The sequence below is a fragment of the Schistocerca serialis genome, chromosome 1, assembly GCF_023864345.2.
Source record: "Schistocerca serialis cubense isolate TAMUIC-IGC-003099 chromosome 1, iqSchSeri2.2, whole genome shotgun sequence".
Classification (NCBI taxonomy): Eukaryota; Metazoa; Arthropoda; class Insecta; order Orthoptera; family Acrididae; genus Schistocerca; species Schistocerca serialis.
Genome location: NC_064638.1, coordinates 207,771,075 through 207,787,948, shown reverse-complemented (window position 1 = coordinate 207,787,948; position 16,874 = coordinate 207,771,075). Strand labels below are relative to the sequence as shown.

General features: G+C 44.5%; 1 protein-coding gene across 1 annotated transcript in view; it reads right to left on the bottom strand.

Annotated features, from left to right (window-relative positions):
* Window positions 1-16,236, bottom strand: part of LOC126465865 (estradiol 17-beta-dehydrogenase 2-like) — a 192,592-nt gene extending 176,356 nt beyond the window's left edge. Inside the window, exon 1 of the mRNA XM_050096340.1 lies at window positions 16,152-16,236. The gene's annotated coding sequence lies outside the window, so the exon portion shown is untranslated. The remainder of the gene's footprint in view (window positions 1-16,151) is intronic.
* Between the last annotated feature and the right edge of the window lie 638 nt (window positions 16,237-16,874).

Here is a 16,874-nt window from a genome sequence, read left to right as displayed (position 1 = left end):
CCTCAGAGTGGTTGGTGGGTCACGTCATACATAAACAGCCCTTTTCAATCTATCCCAGGCATGTTCAATGGGGTTCATGTCTGGAGAACATGCTGGTCACTCTAATCGAGCGGTATCGTTATTCTGAAGGAAGTCACTCGCAAGATGTCCACGATGGGGGCGCGAATTGTCTTCCATGAAGGCGAATGAATGCCTCGCCAATATGCTGCCGATATGGTTGCACTATTGGTCGGCGTGTGGTATTCTCGTATTATACAGCCGATACAGCACCTTCCATGACCACCAGCGGCGTACGTCGGCCCCACATAAGGTAACGTCCACCTTGCTGCACTCGCTGGACAGCGTGTCTAAGGCGTTCGGCATGTTGTTGGGCCCATCTGTACCACGCTGCATGGTGTCGTGGTTGCAAAGACGGACCTCGCCATGGACGTCGGGAGTGAAGTTGCGCATCATGCAGCCTATTGCGCACAGTTTGAGTGGCAACACGACGTCCAGTGGCTGCAGAAAAAGCATTATTCAACATGGTGGTGTTGCTATCAGGGTTCCTCCGAGCCATAATCCGTAGGTAGTGGTCACCCACTGCAGTAGCAGCCCTCGGACGGCCTGAGCGAGGCATGTGATCGACAGTTCCTGTCTCTCTGTATCTCCTGCATGTGCGAACAACATCGCTTTGGTTTACTCCGAGACGCCTGGACATTTCCCTTTTTGAGAGCCCTTCCTGGCACAAAGTAACAATGCGGACGCAATCGAAACGCGGCGCTAACCGTCTAGGCAAGGTTGAACTACAGACAACACGAGCCGTGTACCTCCTTCCTGGTGGAAAGACTGGAACAGATCAGCTGTCGGACCCTCTTCGTCTAATAACCGCTGCTCAAGCATAGTTGTTTACATCTTTGGCGGGGTATAGTGACATCCCTGAACAGCAAAGGGACTGTGTCTGTGATACAATATCCACAGTCAACATCTATCTTCAGCAGTTCTGGGAACCGGGGTGATGCAAAACTTTTATTGATGTGTGTATTATTAACTAATCTAAGACATGTAAATAAAATGTATGCTACACGTGATGTGCACAGAGGCCTTTTATCCTCTATAAGCAAGCTTCTCGTAATTTCATCTACTGTAGTGTTAATACGTGATCGCCGGCCTGAGTGGCCGTGCGGTTCTAGGCGCTACAGCCTGGAGCCGAGCGACCGCTACGGTAGCAGGTTCGAATCCTGCCTCGGACATGGATGTGTGTGATGTCCTTAGGTTAGTTAATTTTAATTAGTTCTAAGTTGTAGGCGACTGATGACCTCAGAAGTTAAGTCACATAGCGCTCAGAGCCATTTGAACCAATCAATACGTGATCCATGTACGTCGCTTTTCGTTTATCCACTTTACATTGCATCTAAATATTTTACGATTCCAAACATATATGACGTGCAACTCGCATGTATTGCGAGAGAATACCAAAGGATTTGGGATCCAAATAAGAAAACGTCACCGGTTTCTCATGCACACAGAGTCAGTGGCAGCATGACAGTTTAGTCTTGTCACCATGGCTCTGCATTAGCGGTCCATCACTTATTTCTAGCCGTTACATCAAGAAACTACAGCCTCTGTCCATGTGTACAATATTCTATTATTTTAAGCATATGCGTATGACGTCACGTCTCTCCTTTCCTCTGTGTAAACGAACTCCACATATTTTATTCAATGGAGGTCTGTGACTTCTCTCAACCTTAAATAAGGAAGAAGAAACAGATAACGTTCAATCGGGATATCTAAAATCATTTGGGGTAAGTGACAACAAAACGACTATTCACGTTAGTGTATAGAATGTATGAGTTTGGGGACATACCGTCTGACTGTCGGTAAGATATCATCCACACAACTGCGAAGACTGCAACAGCTGACAAGTGTGTGAATTATCGCACAATCAATGTAACACCTCATGCATCCAAGTTGGTGACGAGAATACAGACGAATTTAAAAGAAAATTGGGGATCTGCTAGATGATGTCCAGTTTCGCATTAGAAAAGGTAAAGGCATGAGAGAGACAATTCTGATGTTGCGGTTGATAATGGCAGCAAGACTAAAGAAAAATCAAGACATATTCACAGGATTTGTAGACCTGGAGAAAGCTTTCAACAATGTAAAATGGTGCAAAATGTTCGAAATTAGAAGAAAAATAGGGGTAAGCAATAGGAAGAGACTGGTATTATATAATATGTACTAGAGCCAAGAAGAAATAATAAGCGTGGACGACCAAGAACGAAGAGCTCGGATTATAATGATGTAAAACAGGGATGTACTCTTTCTTCCCTACACTTTAGGCTGTGCATCGAAGAAGCAATGATGGAAATACACTCCTGGAAATTGAAATAAGAACACCGTGAATTCATTGTCCCAGGAAGGGGAAACTTTATTGACACATTCCTGGGGTCAGATACATCACATGATCACACTGACAGAACCACAGGCACATAGACACAGGCAACAGAGCATGCACAATGTCGGCACTAGTACAGTGTATATCCACCTTTCGCAGAAATGCAGGCTGCTATTCTCCCATGGAGACGATCGTAGAGATGCTGGATGTAGTCCTGTGGAACAGCTTGCCATGCCATTTCCACCTGGCGCCTCAGTTGGACCAGCGTTCGTGCTGGACGTGCAGACCGCGAGAGACGACGCTTCATCCAGTCCCAAACATGCTCGATGGGGGACAGATCCGGAGATCTTGCTGGCCAGGGTAGTTGACTTACACCTTCTAGAGCACGTTGGGTGGCACGGGATACATGCGGACGTGCATTGTCCTGTTGGAGCAGCAAGTTCCCTTGCCGGTCTAGGAATGGTAGAACGATGGGTTCGATGACGGTTTGGATGTACCGTGCACTATTCAGTGTCCCCTCGACGATCACCAGTGGTGTACGGCCAGTGTAGGAGATCGCTCCCCACACCATGATGCCGGGTGTTGGCCCTGTGTGCCTCGGTCGTATGCAGTCCTGATTGTGGCGCCCACCTGCACGGTGCCAAACACGCATACGACCATCATTGGCACCAAGGCAGAAGCAACTCTCATCGCTGAAGACGACACGTCTCCATTCGTCCCTCCATTCACGCCTGTCGCGACACCACTGGAGGCGGGCTGCACGATGTTGGGGCGTGAGCGGAAGACGGCCTAACGGTGTGCGGGACCGTAGCCCAGCTTCATGGAGACGGTTGCGAATGGTCCTCGCCGATACCCCAGGAGCAACAGTGTCCCTAATTTGCTGGGAAGTGGCGGTGCGGTCCCCTACGGCACTGCGTAGGATCCTACGGTCTTGGCGTGCATCCGTGCGTCGCTGCGGTCCGGTCCCAGGTCGACGGGCACGTGCACCTTCCGCCGACCACTGGCGACAACATCGATGTACTGTGGAGACCTCACGCCCCACGTGTTGAGCAATTCGGCGGTACGTCCACCCGGCCTCCCGCATGCCCACTATACGCCCTCGCTCAAAGTCCGTCAACTGCACATACGGTTCACGTCCACGCTGTCGCGGCATGCTACCAGTGTTAAAGACTGCGATGGAGCTCCGTATGCCACGGCAAACTGGCTGACACTGACGGCGGCGGTGCACAAATGCTGCGCAGCTAGCGCCATTCGACGGCCAACACCGCGGTTCCTGGTGTGTCCGCTGTGCCGTGCGTGTGATCATTGCTTGTACAGCCCTCTCGCAGTGTCTGGAGCAAGTATGGTGGGTCTGACACACCGGTGTCAAAGTGTTCTTTTTCCATTTCCAGGAGTGTAAAAGAAAGGTTTGTCAGTGGAATAAAAATTCAAGGTGAAAGGATATCAATGATACGAGACGCTGATGAACACATTGCTATCTTGGGTGAAAGTAAAGAAGAATTGCATTATCTGCTGAATAGAATGAACTATCTAATGGGTACAGAATATGGACTGAGAGTAAATCGAAGAAAGACGGAAGTAATGAGAAGTAGCAGAAATGATAACAGCGAGAAGCTAAGCAACAGAATTGTTGGTCACGAAGTAGATGACGTTAAGGAATGTTGCTACCTAGGCAGAAAAATAACCAGTGATGGACAGGGCAAGGAGGACATCAAAAGCAGACTAACAGTAGCAAAAAGTGCATTCCTGCCAAGAGAAGTCTACTAGAATCAAACATAGGCATTAATTTGAGGAAGAAATTTTTGCGAATGTACGTCTGGAGTACAGCATTGTGTGGTGGTGAAACATGGAATATGGGAAAACCAGAACAGAAGAGAATCGAAGCATTTGATATGTGATGCTATGACTGATAAGGTAAGAAATGAAGAGGTTCTGCGCAGAATGTGGAAACCACTGACAACGAAAAGGGCCAGGATGATAGGACATCTGTTAAGACATCAGGCAATGACTTCGATGGTGCTAGAGGGAGCTGTAGAGGGCAAAAACTGTAGGGGAAGACAGAGATTAGAATACATACATCAAGTAACTGAGGACTTAGGTTACAAGTGCTGCTCTGAGATGAAGACGTTCTCATAGGAAAGGAAGTCGCATGAAACCAGTCAGAAGACTGATGACCCTAAAAAAGTACAATATCCACATATATAAAAAATACACCCTCAAAAAGAATACGCAAAAGCACAAAGGATACAGCTACAATAGAACAAATGAATAAGGTAGAGAAAACAAAAAGTAGTAATAACTGTTATGGATGGGCTCAACATTTTACGAAAATTTCCTTTATTTTCAGTAAAGTAAATACTGAGAAAACTTAGTTACAAAAAGATGAAAGAAATTATAATTGAAATAGTTTGAAATACGTTGAGTCTTTGTAGGGGAAAAGCACTTGGTGTTGAAGCTTATCTGCTTAAAGACGATGCATCGCGAAGTCAGCGGCAGTTTGTTGATACTGATGACGGAATTATTATGGATGCATTAGCAATGCAGTTGCCGTGGATATTTGATTAGCATAGGCTCCAGCATGAAATAATATTATCCTCCTTTGCATTTCTGTGCTCACAGAAAGACATAAGAACAATCAATATTGTAATTGTAAACTGTCGTAGCTGTGTTGGAAAAGAACCAGAGTTCTAATCGCTAATAGAAAGCACTGAATCGCAAATCGTTATAGGTACGGAAATCTGGGTAAAGCCGGAGATAAGTTCAGCCGAATTTTTTACAAAGGACCTAACCATGTTAAGAAAATGTAAATTAAATACAGTTGGTGGTAGAGTGTTCATTGCTGTCAGAAGTAGTTTACCTTGTAGTGAAATTGTGTAGTTCCTGTGAGTTAGTATTCGTAGAGGTTATACTTGACAATCTGAATAAACTAATAATTGGTTACTTTTACCGATCCCCTTACTCAGATGACACAGTTTCTGAACAGTTCAAAGAAAACTTGAGTGTCATTTCAAATAGATATCCCACTCATATAATTATAGTTGGTGGTGACTACAATCTGCCCACCATACGTTGTTGAAAGTACATGTTTAAAGTCTGTGGTAGGCATAGAACATCGTCCGAAATCGTACTCAATGCCTTCCTGGAAAATTATTTTGATCAACTAGTTCAGGAGCCCACTCGAAGTGTAAATGGTTGCGAAAGAATACTTGACCTCTTAGCAACAAATAATCCTGACCAAATAAGGAGCATCATCACAAACACAGGGATTTGTGACTACATGGTTGTTGTAGCTAGACTGAATACGTTAACATCCAAACCCACCACAAATAATCGCAAAATACATCTATTTAAAAAAGCAGATAAAAATTCGCCTGACACCTTCATAAGAGACGGTCTCCATTACTCCCAATCTGACTGTGTAAGCGTAGACCAAATTAAGTTTAAATTCAAAGAAATAGTATCGACGGCATTTGAGAGATACGTTCCAAGCAAATTAATACGAGATGGTTCTGAATCCCCACGTCATAACACTATAGAAGAAGCAATGAAAAAAAGCATGTCAAATTTTAAAGAACCAAAGTCCCCGAGATCGGTGATGTTTCACAGAAGCTCAAAACGTAGCGCGAACTTCAGTGCGAGATGCTTTTAATACTTTCCACAACTATACTCTGTTTCGATACCCGGCAGAAAATCAAAAGAAATTGATGTACGTAAAGTACACCAGCGCAAAGACACAATCAATAGCTTCACTGCGCGATAACAATTATGACGTTACTGACAACAGTGCCACTGAAACAGAGTTACTAAACAAAGGTTTCTGAAATTCCTTCATCAAAGAACAAGAAGTAAATATTTCATACATAGAGAAACTACCAAGATGAGTAACTTAGTGGTAGATACCCTCGGTGTAGCAAAGCAGCTTAAGTCACTTAATAAAGACAAGGCCTCCGGCCCAGATTGGACACCAGTCAGGTTCCTCTCAGACCATGCGGATACAGTAACTCCATACGCTATGTGACCAAAAGTATCCCAACACCTGGCTGAAAATGACTTACAAGTCTGTGACGCCCTCCATCGGTAATGCTAGATTTCAGTATGGTTTTGGCCTACCCTTAGCCTTGATGACAGCTTCCATTCTCGCACGCATGCGTTCAATTATGTGCTGGAAAGTTTTTTGTAGAGTGGCAGCTCATTCTTCACGGAGTGCTGCACTGACTAGAGGTATCGATGTAGGTCGGTCAGGCCTGGCACGAAGTAGGCGTACCAAAACATCCCAGAGACATCCCAGAGGTGTTCTATAGGATTCAGGTCAGGACTCTGTGCAGGCTAGTCCATTACAGGGATTTTATTCTCGTGTAACCACTCCACCATTAGGTCGTGCATTACGAACAAGTGCTCGGTAGTGTTGAAAGATGCAATCGTCATCCCCGAATTGCTCTTTAACAGTGGGAAGCAAGAAGCTGCTTAAAACATCAGTGTAGGCATGCGCTGTGATAGTGCCACGCTAAACAAAAAGGCGTGCAAGCCCCCTCCATGAACAACACGACCACACCATAACACCACCGCCACCGAATTTTACTGTTGCCATTACACACGCTGGCAGATGACGTTCACCGAGCATTCGCCATACCAACACACTGCCATCGGATCGCCACATTGTGTACCGTGATTCGTCACTCCACACAACGTTTTTCCACTGTTCAATCGTCCAACTTTTACGCTCCTTACACCAAGCTAGGCATTTAAGTTTGGCATTTACCGGCGTGATGTGTGGCTTATCAGCAGCCGCTCGACCATAAACAAGTTTTTTCACCTCCCGCCTAACTGTCATAGTGCCTGCAGTGGATCCTGATGCAGTTTGGAATTCCTTTGTGATGGTCTGGATAGATGTCTGCCTAATACACATGACGACCCTCTACAACTGTCGGCGGTCTCTGTCAGTCAACAAACGAAGTCGGCCTGTACGCTTTTGTGCCGTACGTGTCCCTTCACAAAAAAATGTTCATATGTATGTAAAATCTTATGGACTTAACTGCTAAGGTCATCAGTCCCTAAGCTTACACACTACTTAACTTAAATTATCCTAAGGACAAACACACACACACCCATGCCTGAGGGAGGACTCGAACCTCCGCCGGAATCAGCCGCACAGTCCATGTCTGAAGCGCCCAAGACCGCTCGGCTAATCCCGCGCGGCAGTTGGTGTTGGCCAGTCCATGACTGCAGCGTGTGTCACTTCACGTTTCCACTTCACTAACACATCGGAAAGAGTGGACCTAGGGATGTTTAGGAGTGTGGAAATCTCGAGTACAGACGTATGACAGAAGTGACCCCCAACCACCTGACCTCTTTCGAAGTCCGTGAGTTCCGCAGAGCGCAAACTCTGCTCTCTCACGATGTCTAATGACTACTGAGGTCGCTAATATGGAGTACCTGGCGGTAGGTGGCAGCACGATGCACCTAATATGAAAAACGTTTGTTTTTGGGTGTGTCCGGATACTTTTGATCACATAGTGCATTTACCAACCATACACAACCGATCGCTCGCTGAAAGGTTCGTAGTTACAAAAAATGGTTCAAATGCCTCTGAGCGCTATGGGACTTAGCATCTGAGGTCATCAGTCCCCTAGAACTTAGAACTACTTAAACCGAACTAACCTAAGGACAACACACATCCATGCCCGAGGCAGGATTCGAACCCGCGACCGTAGCGGTCGCGCGGTTCCAGACTGTAGCGCCTAGAACCGCTCGGCCACTCCGGCCGGCTCGTAGCTACAGACTGGAAATTTGTATAAGTCTCACCGATACTCAGGAAAGGAAATAGTAGTAATCCGCTAGATTACAGACCCATATCGCTAGCACCAATTTGCAGATTTATTCACAAACAGCCAACACGGATACAGAGAACATCGTTCGTGTGAAGTATTTTCATGAAGCAATAAATGTTATCGACAAGGGACGTCAAATCGTCTCCATATTTTTTGATTTCCAGAAGGCTTTTGATGCCATTCCTCACTAGTGACTTCTAATTGAACTGCGTGGTGATAGAATATCGTCTCAGTTGTGTTTATGGATTCGTGATTTCCTGTCGGAAAGGCCGCAGTTCGTAATAACTGATGGAAAGTGATCGAGCAAAACAGAAGTAATATTTGGCGTTGCCGAAGGAGGTGTTATAAGCCCACTGTTGTTCCCGATCTACATAAACAATTTAAGATATAAACTGAGCAGTCCTCTTAGAGTGTTTGCAGATGATATTGTCATTTATCGTCTTGTAAAGTCCTCAGATGATCAAAACGAATTGCAAAATGATTTAGACAAGATATCTGTATGGTGCAAAAAGTGGCAACTGATCCCGAATCATGAAGTGCGTCAAGTCATCCACATGTGCACTAAAAGGAATCCGCTAAATTTCAGTTACATAATCAATCACACAAATCTAAAGGCTTTAAATTCATCTACATAGTCAGGTATTACACTTATGAATAACTTGAACTGTAGCGATCACATAAAGCTGCACTCGAGATAATAAATTCGAAGTAGCAATCCAAAGACAGTGAGTTATTGGCAGAACACTTAGAAAATGTAACAAGTACTGCTTACACTACACTTGTCCGCCCTCTTCTGGAATATTGCTGGGTGGTGTGCGATCTTTATCAGTTATGACTGACGCAGGATATGGAAAGAGTTCAAAAGACGGCAGCATGTTTTATATTATAACGCAAAATAGGGGAGAGAGTGCCACGGATCTGATACGCGAACTGAGATGACAATAATAAAAACAAAGGCGTTTTACGCTGCAGCAGGACACTCCTATGAAATTTCAATCAGTAGCTTTCTCCTCAGAGTGTGCAACTATTCCGTTGGCGCCAACAGAGAGAAGGGAGTAATGTTCATCAAAATAAAATAAGAGAAGTCAGAACTCGCACGGAAAGATTTAAGTTTTCGTTTGTCCAGGCCGTTGTTGGAGAGTGGAATGGCAGAAAAGTAGATTAAAGGTGGTTCAATGAACCGTCTGCCGGGCACTTAATTGTGAATTGCTAAATAATCATGTAGATGTAGATGCAGATGTCTATAGGGTGGTCGGGATAATCGCTGCTGTGTAAATCGAATTTCATATGTGAATGATCCTAACGTGCCATACGCTCACCTTTACAGGCCGTACACTTTTAGCAGTCACGATCGCAAATTTGTAGTTCTGGCGAAAACAGTGCCACACGTCTGAATTAGTCTGCAAGTCCCCACGACGACAGATAATGTTTTAGCGCGAGCGGCTACTCATAAAGTTGTACTCGAGATAATAAATTCGAAGTACGTAACTCGATAAAATTATCTGCCGCGAGTAATGAGTGTAATTGGCAGGGGCTCTACGAATGTAGTGCGTGGACATTAAGTTGGGAATGTGGGTATTATGGGGAGCGTGCAAGGGATAAATCCCTGCAGTCGCATTATCCTCTGTGCCCTCCGTGGCTCAGATGGATAGAGCATCTGCCATGTAAGCGGGAGATCCCGGGTTGGAGTCCCGGTCGGGGCACACATTTTCAACTATCCCCGTTGATGTATATCAACGCCTGTCGACAGCTTAACGTCTTGATTTAATTATCATTTTACCTCTGGAGGATGCTTCTTTAGATCAGAGGGGTGTGCCGCTCAGCCTATTCAGCAGTCATCGCCGAAGATGACAGCATCGTCTCTCTACAGTTAGCAATGAGAGAGTTTTATTCGACAGAACCGCAGCAAAGTGTGTAGTTAGCTGTGCTCTCGTAGTGGATCAAGTGACACGTTAGTAATCAGTTACAATGGCAAATTAAAATACATGAGGCTCCTGGGGCAGTGGATTTTTCAAAATTAAATATTTCATCTTGTTGAACTTATAGTGATCAACTACTACTACTACTATTGCTACTACTACTACTACTAGTACTACTACTCTGTAACGAACCATCGAAGATCGCAGCTGCCTTATATCAAAACACTCATTAAATATCCCTGTACAACCGCAGAAATTTTGTCGGTGAGTTTTAGGTTCACATGATATAATGTACGCTGTAAGTTGTCATAATCGCAGAGGCATGACTCTATGAAATGAGTGGCCTAAATGTCTCAAAACCTTGTCTCAACTAGCTATGATACATGGGAACCTGTTTCAGTGCTATTGAAGGGCCACAGAGGCGCGGATTTGACCTTACTGTGTAATGTTCCATGCTACTCCCATCTGTTGTCGCCACTGACCAAAGGCCGAAAGCGAGAACGCAACGTGAGACCGGAAGGTAAAATAAATACACGTAACTATAACGTTTTGTTCAAGCCGGTCAGCTGCGATTTCTTTGACGTTGAACAGCGGCGACCAGATCAAAGTGGTAAACTGTTCAAGACTTGCTCCAGCGGGGACGATCAGACGATTTCTCAATTCCAGGGCAGCATATCCTGCGCTCCAACCATGTTTTTGCGTGGGAATACCGAGTTTTGTACCAACAGAGAACGACGTGGAAAAAAAACTTGGTGCGCAACCACCATTTAGGTACATACACTACTGGCCATTAAAGTTGCTATACCACGAATATGACGTGCTACAGACGCGAAATTAAACCGACAGGAATAAGATGCTGTGATATGTAAATGATTAGCTTTCCAGAGCATTCACACAAGGTTGGCGCCGGTGGTGACACCTACAACGTGCTGACATGAGGAAAGTTTCCAACCGATTTCTCATGCGGATACACACACACACAAAAGAAAGTGTATGAAATCTTATGGGACTTAACTGCTAAGGTCATCAGTCCTTAAGCTTACACACTACTTAACCTAAATTATCCTAGGGAAAAACACACATACCCATGCCCGAGGGAGGACTCGAACCTCCGCCGGGAACCACAAACAGCAGTTGACCGGCGTTGCCTGGTGAAGTGTTACTGTGATGCCTCGTGTAAGGAGGAGAAATGCGTACCATCACGTTCCCGACTTTGATAAAGGTCATATTGTAGCGTATCGCGATTGCGGTTTATCGTATCGCGACATTGCTGCTCGCGTTGGTCGAGATCCAATGACTGTTAGCAAAATATGGAATCGGTGGGTTCAGGAGGGTAATATGGAACGCCGTGCTGGATCCCAACGGCCTCGTATCACTAGCAGTCGATATGACGGGCATCTTATCCGCATGGCTGTAACGGATCGTGCAGCCACGTCTCGATCCCTGAGTCAACAGATGGGGACGTTTGCAAGACAACAACCATCTGCACGAACAGCTCGACGACGTTTGCAGCAGCATGGACTATCAGCACGGAGACCATGGCTGCAGTTACCCTTGACGCTGCATCACAGACAGGAGCGCCTGCGATGGTGTACTCAAAGACGAGCCTGGGTGCACGAATGGCAAAACGTCATTTTTTCGGATGAATCCCGGTTCTGTTTACAGCATCATGATGGTCGCATTCGTGTTTGGCGACATCGCGGTGAACGCACATTAGAAGCGTGTATTCGTCATCGCCATACTGGCGTTTCACCCGGCGGGATGGTATGGGATGCCATTGGTTACACGTCACGGTCACCTCTTGTTCGCATTGACGGCACTTCGAACAGTGGACGTTACATTTCAGATGTGTTACGACCCGTGGCTGTACCCTTCATTCGATCCCTGCGAAACCCTACATTTCAGCAGGATAATGCACGACAGCATGTTGCAGGTCCTGTACGGGCCTTTCTGGGTACAGAAAATGTTCGACTGCTGCCCTGGTCAGCACATTCTCCAGATCTCTCACCAATTGAAAACATGTGGTCAATGGTGGCCGAGCAACTGGCTCATCACATACACCAGTTACTACTCTTGATGAACTGTGGTATCGTGTTGAAGCTACATGGGCAGCTGTACCTGTACGCGTCATCCAAGCTCTGTTTGACTCAATGCCCAGGCGTATCAAGGCCATTATTACGGCCAGAGGTGGTTGTTCTGGGTACTGATTTTTCGGGATCTATGTACCCAAATTGCGTGAAAATGTAATCACATGTCAGTTCTGCTATAATATATTTGTCCAATGAATACCCGTTTATCATCTGCACTTCTTCTTGGTGTAGCAATTTTAATGGCCAGTAGTGTATAAATAATACGCTTGGTGAGCGACCTATTAATGAAATGAACCGGTCAGAGTCTGTCTCAGTAGATAGCGAATCGTTTACATTCTTAGGAAGAAAAATTGATCTGAAGTGAACAGCGCGTAATGAGAGGAGTCTGCTTGTCTGGTGGTGGGCATTCTCATTAACGCCGACTGGCTGAACTTGAAAGCTGAGCGGTTACAGGTCGGTGGACGTGACACCTTCTGATATGCTTAAAATATCAGTCTGCTTCTAGACGTACCTCTGGCGAGACAGAAATTGTATTGCTCACTTGGATTCTGTACCTAGAATACAACAGGACAAGTATTCGATTATAGGGCATAGTATCCCACGTGGAGGCTACTTCAGAGCAATAGAATAGTTACGCTAAGTAACTCAGTATTTAATTATGTTCAGCGTGCTTTGTGATGGTGTACAGTGGATCGAAATGTCACTTAACGTTCATATTAGGAAAATGCCAGGGACTCTAAGAAATATACTAGGCAGTGTACTATAGCTTTAACCCCATTTGTAGGCATGTGTTTTAACATCGTTATTTTTAGTGTGTCTCTAGGAACAAATTACTTGTAATTAATTTCTGATTTAATGAGAGATTGCACGTTATTTGATATTACGTACTGACCAACAAGTGTTCCGGTGTGAGTCATCCTGCATATGATTCAATATGCAGTTACTGTCTAGGTTTTAACCCTGTGCCTTTTATTCATGGATTAATGTTGGTGTGGTACATTCCATTTTAACTTCGTGACCTTGCCACAGGGTCCCGAGAAAGTATAGCTTTAGTGTATATGGTGTAAGTAAAAGGGTAAATCCAGTACTACACACCGCGATACAACCTTACAGGACACGCCATCACATTATACTCCGAGGTCGAGGGGTGGCATCTATGACTAGTTCCCAAAACGATTTGGGTCCTGGGTTCGAATCTCGACAGTGGTTAAATTTTGAATAAAAATCATCAGCAATGGCGGCAGACGAAATCCTGCGTAAGAATTCATCCTCATTCTCCCAATGATCATGTCAATTAGGTTAAGGAGGTTGGAAGAGGGGACAGAGGTTCAGGGCATAATCTTACAAGTGGGGCGAGAAACTGCCCCTACAAAAGCGGAAGAATCAACAATGATAACAATGATCAACGACATGAGGACGCAGAAGGCAAATGGAAACCACTGCATTAAGCAAACGTAATGTGTACCCACGGGACATGTGGTTTGTAACTGAAAAGTGTTATGATGATTTCTCCTTAGGCAAAGGATTCCGGACTAGTCCCCACTTAGGCTCTCCGGGAGGGGACTCCCATCTACAGGTCGGGGCGCGGAATGTCAAAAGTTTAAACGTGGTAGGGAAGCTCGAAAACCTGAAAAGTAAACGTTGCAGCTCAGTCCGAATGTAGTGGGATTAGTGAAACGGAAAGAAGACAGTGATTTCTGGTCAGGCGAGTACAGGGCAATAGCAACAGCAGCAGAAAATGGTATAGCGGGGGTAGGTTCCGTTATGAATAGGAATGTAGGGTAGAGAGTGAGTTATTGTGAACAGTTCAGTGATAATGTTGTTCTCATCAGAATCTACAGCAAACCAACACCGACTACAGTAGTTCAGGTATACATGCCGACGTCACAAGCTAAAGGGGAAGAAATAGAAAGAGCATACAAGAATATTGAATGGATAATTCGGTACATAAAAGGAGACGAAAATCTATTAGTCATTGGAACCTGGAATGGGGTTGTAGGGGTAGGAATAGAAGTAAGAGTTATAGGAGAATCTGATCTTGGTAGCAGCAGTGAGAAAGGAGAAAGATTGATTGAGTTCTGCAATACATTTCATTTCGTAGTAGCGAATACTCTGCTCACGATTCACAAGAGGAGGAGGAATACTTGGAAACGGCCAGGAGATACAGGAAGATTCGAGCTAAATTACATCATGGGCAGGAAGAGATTCCGTAATCATATAGTGGTCTGTAGAGCATACCCAAGAGCAGATAAAGACTTATATCACAGTTTAGTAATGATGAAGAGTAGTCTGAAGTTTGAGACTAGTGAGGAAGAATCAATGTGCAAAAAAGTGGGATACGGATGTACTTAGGAATGAAGAGATACGCTTGAAGTCCTCTGAGGCTATAGATACTACAATAATTATCAGCTCAGTAGATAGTCGGGTTGAAGAATATTGGAAGTCTCTAAAAAGGGCAGTCACGGAAGTTGGAAAGAAAAACATAGTTACACATATGTAACAAGGATGAAACCATGGGTAACGAAAGATATACTTGACATGATCAGTGAAAGAATGAAGTAAAAAATTTTCATGGAAATTCAGGAATACAGAAACACAAGGACTTAGGAATGAAATAAATACGAAGTACAGGGAAGCTAAGCGAAATGACTGCATGAAAAATGTGCAGAAATCAAAAAACCAAAGGTTGTCGGAAGAACTGATTTAGGATATAGTAAATTCGATGATATTAAAAGCAAGGTCGGTAACATTAAGAGTGCTGCGGAAATTCCACTGTTAAATGCAAAGAAGAGAGCGGATAGATGGAAAGAATAAATTCAAACTCTCTACGAGAGGGAGAGGAAATTGTCAGATAGCGTGATGCGTGATATAAGAAGGAAACAGAGTCGATCGGGAAGAGGAGGGGAATCCAGTGTTAGAGTCAGAATTTGAAACAACTTCGGACGAATTAAGATCAAGTAAGATAGAAGGGATAGATATTATTCAGTCGGAATGTATAAAATCATTGGGGGAAGTTTCTGCAAGACGACTATTAATGTTGGTGTGTAGAACATATGAGGCTGCATATATACCATTGGACTTTGGGAACACTTCATCCACACAATTCCAGAGATCGCAACGGCCAACAATTTCGAGAATGGCCGCACAGTTATCTTAACACTCAAGCATCGAAGGTGCTGACAAGGATAATATGCAGAAGAATGGAAAAGAAAATTGTGGATGTGTTAGATGACGATCAGATTGACTTTAGGAAAGGAAAAGGCACCAAAAAGGCAATTTTGACGCTGTGGTTGATAATGGAAGCGAGACTAAGGAAAAATCTTGACACATTCATAGGCTTTATCGATCTGGAAAAAGCATTCGACAGTATAAACTGGTCTTGACTTTTATCCATATGTATTCCTCCCCCGTGTCTAAGAGTACTATCTGCCAAAGTTTACGGTCACTATCCCACTATGTAGTAGTATAATTACATCTCTCAGTCCAAAGCACGACACATACCGTGCCGTCGTCATCACAAATCAAACTGTTCAATTAAGTGAACTATTGGATAATTTTCACTTTGGTGACTGAACGCTTGCAAAGAATGCTAAAGGCGACCTGCAGTACCCTCATATCACTCCCAGACCTCAGTAAAAGAAAGAAAGTAAAGGAAGTTACGTAAGGGCTTAGCGTCCCGTCATCAAGAACGAGAAAATCGAATGCGTTTTTCTTTCACGAATCATAACCGCATTTGCCACATTTTATTTGAGTAAACCTAGTAAAACGTAGGTGAAGAGGATCAGATGGGAATTTAATATGCCTTTGTGATCATGATCCCCTTGCCTTGACAATTGTACCACCTTGCTGCGTGACAGGCTCATAAATCTGTGCATGTCCCTTGTGACTTGCCAGCAAAGTTTTTAATTAGATGCTGTATCGAAATAAGCGTTTTACTTACCTTCGATTAGCTGAGAAAATCCTGGGACACAGCGGATTCCCGGCCACTGCGTTTGTGTAATGTGTCCTGCTGTTAACCGGCCGAAGTCAGACGATGCACTAAAGTCCATAGTGCCGCTCCCTCTTTCACAACACGTAAAACCGGATTGCGTAATTCAAATGGCTCTGACCACTATGCGACTTAACCTCTGAGGTTATCAGTCCCGGATTGCGTAGTCATGCAGATAGACTTTAGTTCCCACATCTCACCGACTGTATGTTTTGATAACAGTTGCAAGTCACTCATTAGCACTTTCCGGAGAATGAACGGCCACTACACGAGATGGAAAGCTACTGCTGCACCGCGCGGGATTAGCCGAGCGGTCTGAGGCGTTGCAGTCATGGACTGTGCGTCTGATCCCGGCGGAGGTTCGAGTCCTCTCTCGGGCAGGGGTGTTTGTGTTTGTCCTTAGGATAATTTAGGTTAAATAGTGTGTAATCTTAGGGACTGATGACCTTAGCAGTTAAGTCCCATAAGATTTCACACACATTTGAACATTTTTACTGCTGTTCCATACTATGCCTTGAAATTAACCGTTTAAATGAACGTGTTGTTTAGTACCGTATTCCCGCGTCGAAGATGTTTTATACGGATGGAGTAAAGATCGCAGTTGACGGAAAAGTAGACTATGGAATACACAGCCGTGTAGAAAATCTTCAGGCTTTATTTTACCTGTCTAACGAG